The sequence below is a fragment of the Protopterus annectens genome, chromosome 4.part1, assembly GCF_019279795.1.
Source record: "Protopterus annectens isolate FY-2018-M chromosome 4.part1, PAN1.0, whole genome shotgun sequence".
NCBI lineage: Eukaryota > Metazoa > Chordata > Ceratodontiformes > Protopteridae > Protopterus > Protopterus annectens.
Genome location: NC_056734.1, coordinates 724,518,780 through 724,531,260, shown reverse-complemented (window position 1 = coordinate 724,531,260; position 12,481 = coordinate 724,518,780).

Below are 12,481 nucleotides of genomic sequence, written 5' to 3'. Positions count from 1 at the left end.
CAACTTTCCTGACCCAGACATACCTCTTCCCTTACCCAGCAGTCATCTCTTACCAAATTAAAAATAAAATGGGCACCTGTCCCACAAAAAAAAAAAAAATATCCCATACATAGCTCTCTATTTCGCACACCTTCTTGACATACTTGATTCAGTCTAATTGGCTATACTGCATGATTACGTTGTTGTCACCTCTCTCTCTCTCTCGAGGTGACAGGCCAAATTCAGCTAATATTCTGCATATATGATCAATTTTTACTGTTGAGGAAATGGGTAGCTATGGTTCTTTTCTACTTCCCTCCTGCACATTCCTGTATTGATTTCCCTTTGTTCTTCCCCCTGCTTGTTCCCCATTTCACTACTTTCCTATCTACCCCATTTTAACACCTATAATCCTCCCAAAAAATAGAATCACACACAACACACATAAAAAGCAGAAAAAACAATGGATCCCTTTACTTTTTGGTCTCTGTGTTTGCTTGGAGTTTGGCATTGTGCAGCAATGCCATGCAATGGTGAATGGTGGTACAAGGCTGCAGTTACCTCCTTGCAATTCTGCTTAACCCCACTGTGCTACACTAACACACAGCAACACATGTACTATAAACAGTTAATGTCATTGCATTATGACTGTTTATTTAAGAGTCTCAGATACACCTCAAATCGAACCCAGTATCGTCTGGGCTCAAAAAGAAATGTGTTAATACATTTACACCTATTGTCACAGTGTTAGTTAAGCAGCAGGTGTGTTTCATAGACACAATACTAACTCTCAGACTTTTAGTAATGCACTCACATTTGCACACTGCTTAACTATGCACAAACAGGGAAAGTAATGGAAATGTGTATCAACCATGAGCAAACACTTGGCCAACCATAGCTCAAACCCACTGCACTATGTAAAACTAAATATTATCATGTATTAGTAGTGTTTACTGTCCATTTTCTGTTTATGACATGAAATTACATATGGAAACACAACTGGAGGTCATAGCTAACAATATGCCACATATTTACAATTCAGCCATGTGTTGCCTCCCTCAAGCACTGCAATCCTGCTGTCTCAGTACTTTTTCACATATAAATCAACTACACTGCATAAATCAATATGTTGTGCAATATGCAATGCACCTCAGTCTGTTAACATGCAGAACTATAACTACTGAACCATAAGCCTAAACAGTCTTAGCTGCAAGGCTATTTAAGGAATGATCACAGACCTTATCCACAGGAACAAAGGTGACCCTCAACACACTTGACCCCACCCATTTTGGTTTTCTCAAGGGTAGATTTTGCTTATTAAACCTAGTGGACTTCTCTGATAATGACCCCAAAGACCTGGATGACGGATAAAAGGAGATACCGCCTATTTTGATTTATCCAAGGCCTTTGACACTATCCTCTCATTCAGGGATCATAGATAAATTCTCCCATCTGGAGATTGACCCATACATTACTAAATGGATAGCCAACTGGCTCACTGGCAGAACACACACTGTCAAAGTTGGAGACTGCACCTCCACCACTAGACCACTTACCAGTGGAATACAGAAGGATCTGTACTGGGCCCTCAACTGTTTACAAACTATTTCTCTGAAGTCTAGGTAAAGGTTGATACGGTATGTGGCTTACCAAGTTTGCAGAAGACTGAACTGGGCGCACTCATATAGACTCCCCCAATCTTCTTCTTCTTCTTCTTTCGTCTTTTCCTGGTTAGGGGTCGCCACAGCGGATCACCTGTTTCCATTTCTTCCTGTCCTCTGCATCTTGCTCTGTCACACCAACCACCTGCATGTCCTCTCTAAACACATCCATAAACCTTATCTTAGGCCTTCCTCTTTTCCTCTTACCTGGCAGCTTCATGCTTAGCATCCTTTTCCCAATATACCCAGCATCCCTCCTCAGCACATGTCCAAACCAATACAATTTCGCCTCAGAAAGGGCTACCACAGAAAAATGATCGGTGCCACACTTATGGACTGAACTATAAAGCAAAAAATGACTCATTGTCCCCTTTGGCAATGAAGTACCCCTGCTAATTATGATATACATAGCACCCTTGTAAGCTCAAACACAGTATTGCAAGACATGGGAACAAATGTTGATAGCAAGCTACACTTCAATCAATATGTGTCCATAGCAGTAAGACACACATTCTACACTGTGCACCTCATAAATAAGGGCATCATATCTAAGATCAGGGAGATCATAGCTCCACAGTACTTGACTCTTGTCAGACCACTAATTGAGTACAATGCTCCATTCTGTCTGTACCTCACCAGACACCTGCAGCAACTGGAGACAACACAGAGGTTTGTGACAGGGAGAATCCAGGGCCTCCAAAACATGACATACATGGAAAGACTGGAAGACCTTTCACTGTACTCGGTATCATGCAGGCTGCTGAGAGGTGACCTATGCCTGGCCTACAAGGCAGTATCAGACCCTGCCCTTCTGTAAATGTTGGACATCTGCAAATTGAATGGGCAAAAAATAACTCGTTCCAGGGATCTCAGCTTAGCCTGTGACATAAACAGAACATACTGAGTAGACAGATATATTTCCCAGTGATTACCACTCCTCTGTAATCGGCTCTCACTGCATGTGAAGCAGTGCTCCATAATAACCCTATTCAAGCGTAACCTTGACAACTGGATGGGTGAGTATAAATTCACCCTTTGGATGGCACCTATGCCCCTCATGAACAGGGGCAGTTGGTGCTGAGCACAAAATCACTTTGCTAACAATGAACTTCTAACTATGCTTAATAAGGGTACTTGTGTTTTTACATGGCTAGGCTTGTAAACGGCCTATGGCCATTAGCATAGTAACCTCTTATAAACCTATGCAGGCCTCCCAACATTTCTCTAACATGCCATGCTGATGTCATCCATTATAAGTTGTCTTGTAGCCATATAAAAGTCAGACTTGTGCTGTGCCACTAGCATAAAATACTGAGTTCTGTAGTCTGTGTACTTTAGATAGGTAAGGGTTCTGTTCTCACTGCAGTCAACTGTGTGTGTGTGTGTGTGTGTGTGTGTGTGTGTGTGTGTGTGTGTGTGTGTGTGTGTGTGTGTGTGTGTGTGTGTGTCTATCCAGAAGAGCAGAGGTATGCATCCTACAGTTACTGCTCCAATCCCATGGATTGACAGTATTTCGATACTTGCATATGTCTACACATGTATTTCATGCAGGCTTCCCAACTTCTTCTCCAACATGCCCTGCTGATGTCATCCACTAAAAGTTGTCCTGCAGTGTTGTAAAAGTCAGACTCGTACTGTGGAACTAGCATAAAGTATTGAGTTCTGTAGTGTGTGTTCTTAGATCGATAGGGATTCTATTTTTCACTGCAATCAACTGGGGTGTGTGTGTGTGTGTGTGTGTGTGTGTGTGTGTGTGTGTGTGTGTGTGTGTGTGTGTGTGTGTGTGTGTGTGTGTGTGCATGTGTGTGCTCACTTGTTTGACATTACAGACAGGCTTTTACACCAGCATGTGGGACACTGTTATTGCCATATTCTCCTCACCAGACACTGCTGATGTCTTCAGCTATATCTGATTTGTGGATGTGCACTATTCCCACTAGGGCAGGGTCCAAGATTGGCCTGGAGGTCAGGCAGAAGTCACCTCATCCTATACAATACAGATTACAGTGACATGGATTTCAGTCTATCCAGATACATCATGGCATTGTTTGTAGGCACTGTGTTTTCTTGATGAATAACCCCTGTGGTTGCTCAAGCTGCTGAATGTGTTTGCTGAGGTACATGCAAAAGAGAACATTATACTATATATTAGTCTTCTGATGAGATTGGAGTACAGTGCTGTAATATACTCCAGAGATTGGAAAAGTTTTGTGTGACTAATGATGTGCACAACATAGGCTTTCAATACCAGAGTGGACACTTGATATCGAAGTTCAGATTGCTGTGTATGTATGTTCCCAGTGCTTGCATCACTGGGTTTCAGCATAGCAGGACTGTTGTTAATGCTGTAATTAGCAGGGAATTCCACTTGGCAGAAGGGCAAAATAAAGACATATTTTTGCATTTATTTGTAGACTGTGTGGCTTTGTCACCAATCATTTGTCTGTGTTAGCCCCTCCTGTAGTATGTTACCATCACAGGAGGACTCAGTGATTTCAGCCAGTATGCAAAAATCAGCAAACACGGTAAGCCAAAGGCCATATACTGTAGCCTGAACTGTCGAGAAAAAGATTCCAAATAGTAAAGGGCCAAGCATAGATCCCTGGAGTATGCCATTGGTGACAGATCTATGGGTAGAGGTTGATTTGCCAACTTTCACAGCGTGCGTTCTGTCGGTGAGCCATTTGGTTATCCATCTAGTGATGTAAAGTTGAATCCCCATCTGGGAGTGTTTCTCAATGATATCTGTATGGGGGACTGTGTTCAAACCTTAGGCCATTTGTGGCTAGCCAGTATGCACTGTTACCTTCATCCAGCCCTATCACACAGAATCAATGGACTGTGACAACAACACAGATAGCCTATCATGTGACTTGTCACATATACCTTCCTGGCACGATTGAACGCAAACTTCAACACACCCTTCACACAGACTATGTTCCTGTAGAAGGATGTAAATCAACATGCATCCAGCTGAGTTGGGGAGGCAGCGTCCAATGCATGCATGTATAGACACATCCTGACTCTCCTCATCTGTGAGGTAGACCAACATGTCATCATGGACCTTTTCTAATTGGACAATATTGATATCCTGTCTGTGTGCAACACACCTGTGTAAGTTGCTAATGCTACATCATGCCTGTTACATCTGTTAGATGTCCTCATAGAGGTCAAGGCCATTAATGATGACAACACTATCATCCTTTTGAACTTGACAAGCCTAAAGCATTTGACACAAATACACCGTGAGGTATTCACTCAACACCAAGAGGGTAGACCACTGTATCACATACATGGGGCCTAATATGTTGACATGTATGAAATTACCTAAATCTCAGATCCAGTGATCAGGTACATACATCAGGGCTGTCTGCTAGTCCCTTTCCTGTCCATTATCTAAGTGATGGACATCACAGATGACATATAGATCCTGTGTCCAAACAGTTGTCTGAAGAACTACAGATTGTGGGCAATCATTGACTACAGCTGCGATATTGGTATAATACAGACAGTATCAACACACACCAAAGATTGCTGCCACAACCATGACAACACCTGCAATGACACAAAAACGTGGGGATTTGTTACATCAGGAAAACAAACACACACCCAAGTATAATATAGACATCACATCCTATAATCACACAGTTAGGTATGTGACCTATGTCCTGGGATAGATGGTAAGTGAAATGTCCACCAGCATATGGGCACAGTGATGACTACTCCCTTGTACGTTACCCAACTACTGCGTATGTGAAGGACATTCACATCAGAGGCCATAATACCTCCACAGTTCACAGCCTTCATCACACAAATAACTGAGTACATTGCACCCTTCTTCATGTACCTCCCTACACATCTTCCAGTGATGTGTAACGGAAGTATACCACCTTTGTCACAGTGAGCTATCACACATATTATTGGCCATACCTAGGTATTCTTTTTGTGACATAGACATTACTGTGTGATGGTGCGCAACTCCCATCAAGTTGCTACACCAGATACATGTGTGCTACCTGTAGTGGTAATACACACAGTACATACATAGCTGTTTGACAACATTAATGGCATGGATAACATTTGTGACAATGTGGATTGTGCTCACTCTCTCTCTCTCTCTATATATATATATATATATATATATATATATATATATATATATATATATATGTATATATGTGTGCGTATGTGTATCTATATACACACATATATATATGTGTGTGTGTGTGTGTGTGTGTGTGTGTGAGTATATATATATATATATATATATATATATATATATATATATATATATATATATATATATATATATATATATATATATTATATGTCATGCACACCAGTCAGCTAGCCTATATTGATCATAATATTGATAACAGGTATAGCAGTGTCCCTCCTAACACCTCCAGCAGATGTTATGGTGCCAGGATAGTGCATGTGATTACTCTCATATAGTGTGGACATCATAATAGTTGTAGAAGTGTGTTTCTCCAGAATCATTTCTGATTACTCACTCACAAAAACATGGCATTACTGGTGGTATTACTTTGATATTGTTCATGATTGTACTTGCTTCATTAATGATGCCCACGAGCCTTTACCTGTGTTCCACTTGCTAAAGACATCTGCTAAGATTACACTCATATTCAGGCAAATCAGTTTGCACAGCTTCACAACATGCAGTCTACCCCAATTGTATGTAACATCCCTGATAGATGTTCTCTGCATTGTTCATGTCAAGATGCTTATCTCACAGTAACATCTTCACCATTGTTATGTCACCTTGAGTGACAGTCACGTAATACACATTTTCCCTGTGCAGTCCCTACTGTGCCATATTGATATGTGATTGGCTTTGCTGCTTCAACTGGCTTCCATTGACATGCCCCCAGCCTCTGTACATTAGGTTGTTTCACCTGCCCTTTTTCCCTATGTTCATTCCTACAATTATATGTGTGTCTGCATGCAATGCCTGCACTTCCTCTGACTGTTTATTTTACATATCAATCCATCTACCATTACAGATCATTTATACAACTTCAGTACAGAATGCCAGGACTGGGATTTCACAATGCTCTGCACTAAATACACTGTCCTGTACTTTGTTTGGACCATAAACTTAACTATCATACCACTCGACTATCCTGATTTTCACAGAATGTCCAGTTTTTGCCTTATATATCTTTTGGTGTGTTCCTTATCAAGGTTGTGGTTTTCTGCCATATCACTGGCATGATCTCAGGACTGATGTGACTCAATAATTACATACATTTGAGTTTCAGACTTCAAATCCTTCAGAAATGTATCTTCACACAAACTTCTTATTATTCTAGCAGATCTCTAAAGAGCAAATATGTCATATCTGTCTATTTCTGGGTCACTGTTCCCCCATTATGTTGGTCTTTTGTCCAGAAGTCTTACACTAAGAGATCAAGACTTATAAAACTATTATCTGTTAAGCAAGGGTGGTCACTGTTGCATTCAGTGCAAAACCGCGGACCTTCAGTGCTCTGACTTAAAAAGGATTGCTATGTGTGTTCGCTTACATGAGTTCCTGGCTGACAACACTATTGCCAGCCACGAAACCTCACTTATTTATGTTTAAACATGGTGCATCATAGGCATTGTGCAAAGTCTAGATGGAGTTTACTAAATCCCAGGGTATGTTTAATCACAACTGTACACCCACTACTTTAAGAGTGTCTGTTTATAATAACTAGTGAAAAAAGATTCATATCATGTGACTATATAGCCCACGGATTAGACTAGTCAGATGTCTGGATAACCAGTAGCAGTATGAGGCTAAAAGAGATGGATGCACTTATATTAACTCAAGATCTTATTACTACGTACATGCTGGAGGAGTGTTCTGAAGTGATGTCATACTGATCAAATGAAAGATATTCAGGAACAACAATTAAATCCAGAACTGAATTATATGTCAGACTTGTATTTATTCAGATTCCTACATTAATGCCATCCATAGCAATACCTTATAGAATGCATAACAATAACATTGTTAGTAATGTTTGGGAACAGCTTTCTGTTAAACAGTTTGTAATAATTGTATACATCTGCAAATTTATAAGGACCCAAATAGGTTAATCAGCATCCTCACTACAGCATAAGTGATGCAGAACATTAATGTCACTAAATTTACCAGTAGTACAAGTATTAGGTTAAAGTTCATAAAATAAACTTTTGCAAGGGAAAGAACATATTGTATTACTGGAGTTTGCTAATGAGAAATGTATCTTAAAGCAAAAAATAGGAAATTAATGTAAACACTAGGCTATATGTTTACATGCTACACCTCCACCCCATGTAGTAAAAGGACTTGGTAGAAAACTTTAGTGAGGAGTGAGATTGTATTTATTTTCTAATTGCATAAATGACACAGGATATAGCAAAAAGTATCCCACCATCCAAGAGCCCATGTCGTAGTAATATTTTTATCATTTTTAGGGGACTTGCCTTCTAAATCTTCTTCTTTCGGCTTTTTCCCGGTTAGGGGTCACCACAGTGGATTACCTGTCCACTCATGATTGGTAGTGGAGTTTTACAGTGTCAAGTTGCCAGCCCGGCACCCAACCTTCCACAGAAGTCACACACACAGACACACTCACACCTAGGACCAACTTAGAGTGTCCATCTGACTACAGCATGTCTTTGGGATGTGAGAGGAAACCGGAGCACCCAGAGGAAACCCGCACAACCACAGGGAGGACATGCAGACTCCGCACAGAAGGCACCCCAGCTGATGATCGAACCAGAGAACCTCTTGCTGTGAGGTGGCAACGTTAACTGCTGCACCACTGTGGCCTTCTAAATAAATACATAAATAAACATACAAATAACATTTTTTCAGACTGCAAAAGATACGTGCATATATGAACATAAAATCTCCTTTCATATTAGAAAAACACTTACACACGCGCACACACACGCACACGCACACACGCACACACACACACACACACACACACACACACACACAAGCAAAAACACACACACACACACACACACACACACACACACACACACACACACACACACACACACACACACACTCACACATAAAATATCTCTATTTGTTTGCATATGTGGGTATATATATGTACACAAGCACACAGATATATCTTTACCTACATCTAATAAATTAAATAGAAGTACCTTTTATAATCATGACAGTATTTGAATACATGTTTTTTCCCCTAAGTTTAGGATCAAAATTTTGAAAATGACCAAAGTACAAAAGTTGCATTAAACAAATTAAAGGTAGACTCTGATTTCAGTGGTTTTGAATGTTTTTGCCTAGACTTTCAACATCTTTTACCTTACTTGTAGCTTTCCAACAGGCATATGTTTATAAAGTAAACATGAAGTCTATATACATCTGAAAGAAAAATGTTTTATTGTTGATCATCTTCTTTAATCTTTCTTCTTCTTCTCTTTTCCCTCTTCTTCTTTCTTCTTTTGTTAATCAGATGGACAACCTGCAATGTGAACCATGTTAAGCCATAATCTAGATGTCAAACAAGGATCATTAAGAAAAATGAATATTTAGTTACAAACATCCATAAAAAAGTAGTATACAAGATGCTCTGCTTTAACAGCAATATATCATCACATCTTAAAACCAAATATTAGAGCTATTAGCAGTAATATACCAAAGGAAACTATAAATCTTTCTTCAGCTATGCCAGAAAATTAAGGAATAATGTTCAGGAATGCACCAAGCTCATTGATAATAATATCACACACACTCGTCCCAAGGATATAGCCAATATATTAGCAGTCCACCTATCCACATTGTTGCCCCTGAAAATTTAATGTCACCTGAAATCACCTTGGAACAAGTCTTAGAATCCTTATCAAAGGCTAAAAATAACACAGCAGACAACATACGAGGATGCATTCTCATCAGTGCTAGGTATGCACTATCATAACATCCCAGGATGCATTCTCATCAGTGCTAGGTATGCACTATCACAACATCCCAGGATGCATTCTCATCATTGCTAGGTATGCACTATCACAACATACCAGGATGCATTCTCATCAGTGCTAGGTATGCACTATCATAACATCCCAGGATGCATTCTCATCAGTGCTAGGTATGCACTATCACAACATACTACGATGCATTCTCATTAGTGCTAGGTATGCACTATCACAACAAACCAGGATGCATTCTCATCAGTGCTAGGTATGCACTATCACAACATCCCAGGATGCATTCTCATCAGTGCTAGGTATGCACTATCTGAGCCACCAGGTAAATTGTTCAGTCTCAGCCTCCCTATGGGGCTTGTGTGTGAGACCTGGAGAACAGCCTCTGTTAGAGTGTACCCTCTACTGACCCATGTAATTATAGGTCCATCAGCCTCTCCAGCCTTATATGCAAAGCCATGGAAGATATCATAGCAGAACTCATTTATACAGACACAGACTTCTTAATGAACTAGACTCCACATAGTTTGTTTTATGAAGAACAAGTCCTACCTCCTGAATATTGTAAGTTTCTTTGAAAGGTTACAGAGGCTGTGGACAGTAGTCAGTCTGGGCACACTGCTTATCTTGACCTGACCCTTAAGCCCCACCCACACCATATTCCTCTAACATCCCTATTTGACCCACACCCAGGAAAGCCACTCCAATCATTTCCTTCAATTATTTAAACGCACAGGAAGAAAAGATACCCTGTAATGTAGTTAAACTGCAAGTGAAGGTGGAATTTTCCTTTAATAAACTTGCTTTATCTGTTGCTCTTTCACACATATTTTACTATAAAAGTCATCCTCAGAAAATAGAAGCCCATGTGCCTTGTTTCAAAGGATTGCTTAAGTTAATCTAAACAGTTTAATTTTCTTTGGGGTAGGTGAGCGAGCCTTACAGCTCAGTGAAAGTACAATAGCAACATCTCTCCTACCTGTGTACAGTAGCGTAAGCCTTGGGGACACAATACTATGTGAAGGAAAGGGGCACTTATTTTAGAGAGATACAAAATATGCACTTACATTAACAATATTTCAGCACTGGAGGAACAACTTTGTAGAAAACAAGTTGTCAATCAGCACAGTATAACATTTGTGTTACTTTTTAACAAGGTAAGTATGCTAAACAGTCCATCCATAGCTCTCAACGAATCGGAGACAAATCTTAACAGAATAAGGGACAAATCCAGAAAAAAAATCAGTAATGACAAAATAAGAGAATGTGAATTTATATATATTTTCTGAATTAAAGGAAGTACGTAACTCTTAATTATTGTCACAATTTATTAAGGGTAATTTACCACATTTTCTCCAAAAGTCAGGAGGGATTAAATACACAGATAGGCTAAAAGCCCTATCCCTCTACTCAGTTTCATACAGACTCCTCAGAGGTGACCTCTGTCTGGCATACAAGGCGATCACGGACCCCACCTTGATGGGATTACTGCATATCTGCAAGTCAAGCTTCACTCCAGTAACCCGCACGCTCGGCCTCAACCTGGTCTATGACATCAACAAGACTTGTTGGCGGAACATATTTGTGTTGTTGCAGAGACTCCCCCATCTATGAAATAGACTCCCTGTCCACATCAAGCAGAGTACCTCTTTACCCCTTTTTAAGTGCAACCTGGATAACTGGATGGGAAACAGAAAATATATCCCTGGGATTCCACACATGTCCCTGCTGAACAGGTGCTGATTTGTCTAAACATGGGCTAAATTCTTGGCTAGCCTTATAAGGCCAATAGCCTAGTAACCTCCTATGATCCTATGAAGAGGGACAGATCTAAAATTTGAGTCAGAAGCAGGGACATCCATGAAAATTATGGAGAGTTGAGAGGTCAGATGCAATCTCATGGAGAAAATATCAGTATGCAGTTCTTAAAAATAAAATAACCAGATAACGAATATAATAAACTTAGCATTAAAGAAAAAATGTATTTGAAGCCAAATGGACCTTACACACAAAAAAAATAAAAAAAATAAGTTTTTAAATCTTGTTGAGTTAAAAGTTTCCTCACATATGTAAATAAAGAATGCCAGAATAAAAGCAGATGTTAAGAAATGCAGCTTTTTACTTGCACATGTGCTATAGTGTGCGGCATTGCATTGAAGTCCCCAGATTGAGTGAAAAGAAAGGGTTCCCTAGAGTTGGAGACAGACCACTGCTATAAATAAGTGCAAAAAAGTTCAGTCATGGTGGTAGCAGCATACTTGCTAAACTGTTTTTCTTAACAGATATTGTACTTGTTAAGAAGAATGTGCCAAGCGTAAATGTAAAAAAAAAAAAAAGAAGAAGCCATCAAGAGTAATTTTAACTAAACATTGCAGCATTTATTAGTTTTATGGCATAGCTTGGCAGTAGGTGAAGGTAACGGAGAACTCTGTCATCCATGCATGCCAAGGACAGTGTATGACTCATTGTTCAAAGTATGTTTGGATATGATGCTGTCATATACACCATAATTCTTCCTTCCAGCACAAGGGAAACACTCGATTGTTTGTTCTTTTTAAAATAATTCCACAACAGATAGACTTTCTATAAAACAGACTTATTAGCTAAGCTGTTAAACAAACTGACTAAGGGCTCTAGGTGAAAATGAGTTAAGTAACTACCTTTGTGTACATATTTCTTACTTTACATACCAGAGCCAGATCGTGGTCAAATAGGGCCCTAGGCAGGGTAATAGATTGGGCCTCCCAAAAGCAGCCCCTCCTGCAGCAAACCCTCCCCCCCCAGCAGCAGACCCCTTCCCAGCCATTCCAGTGTTCCATTACTTGGCTATTTCTCAACAGTTACCATAAACACTACTCAAACCTTTCAGTGTGCATACTGTTTTCTTA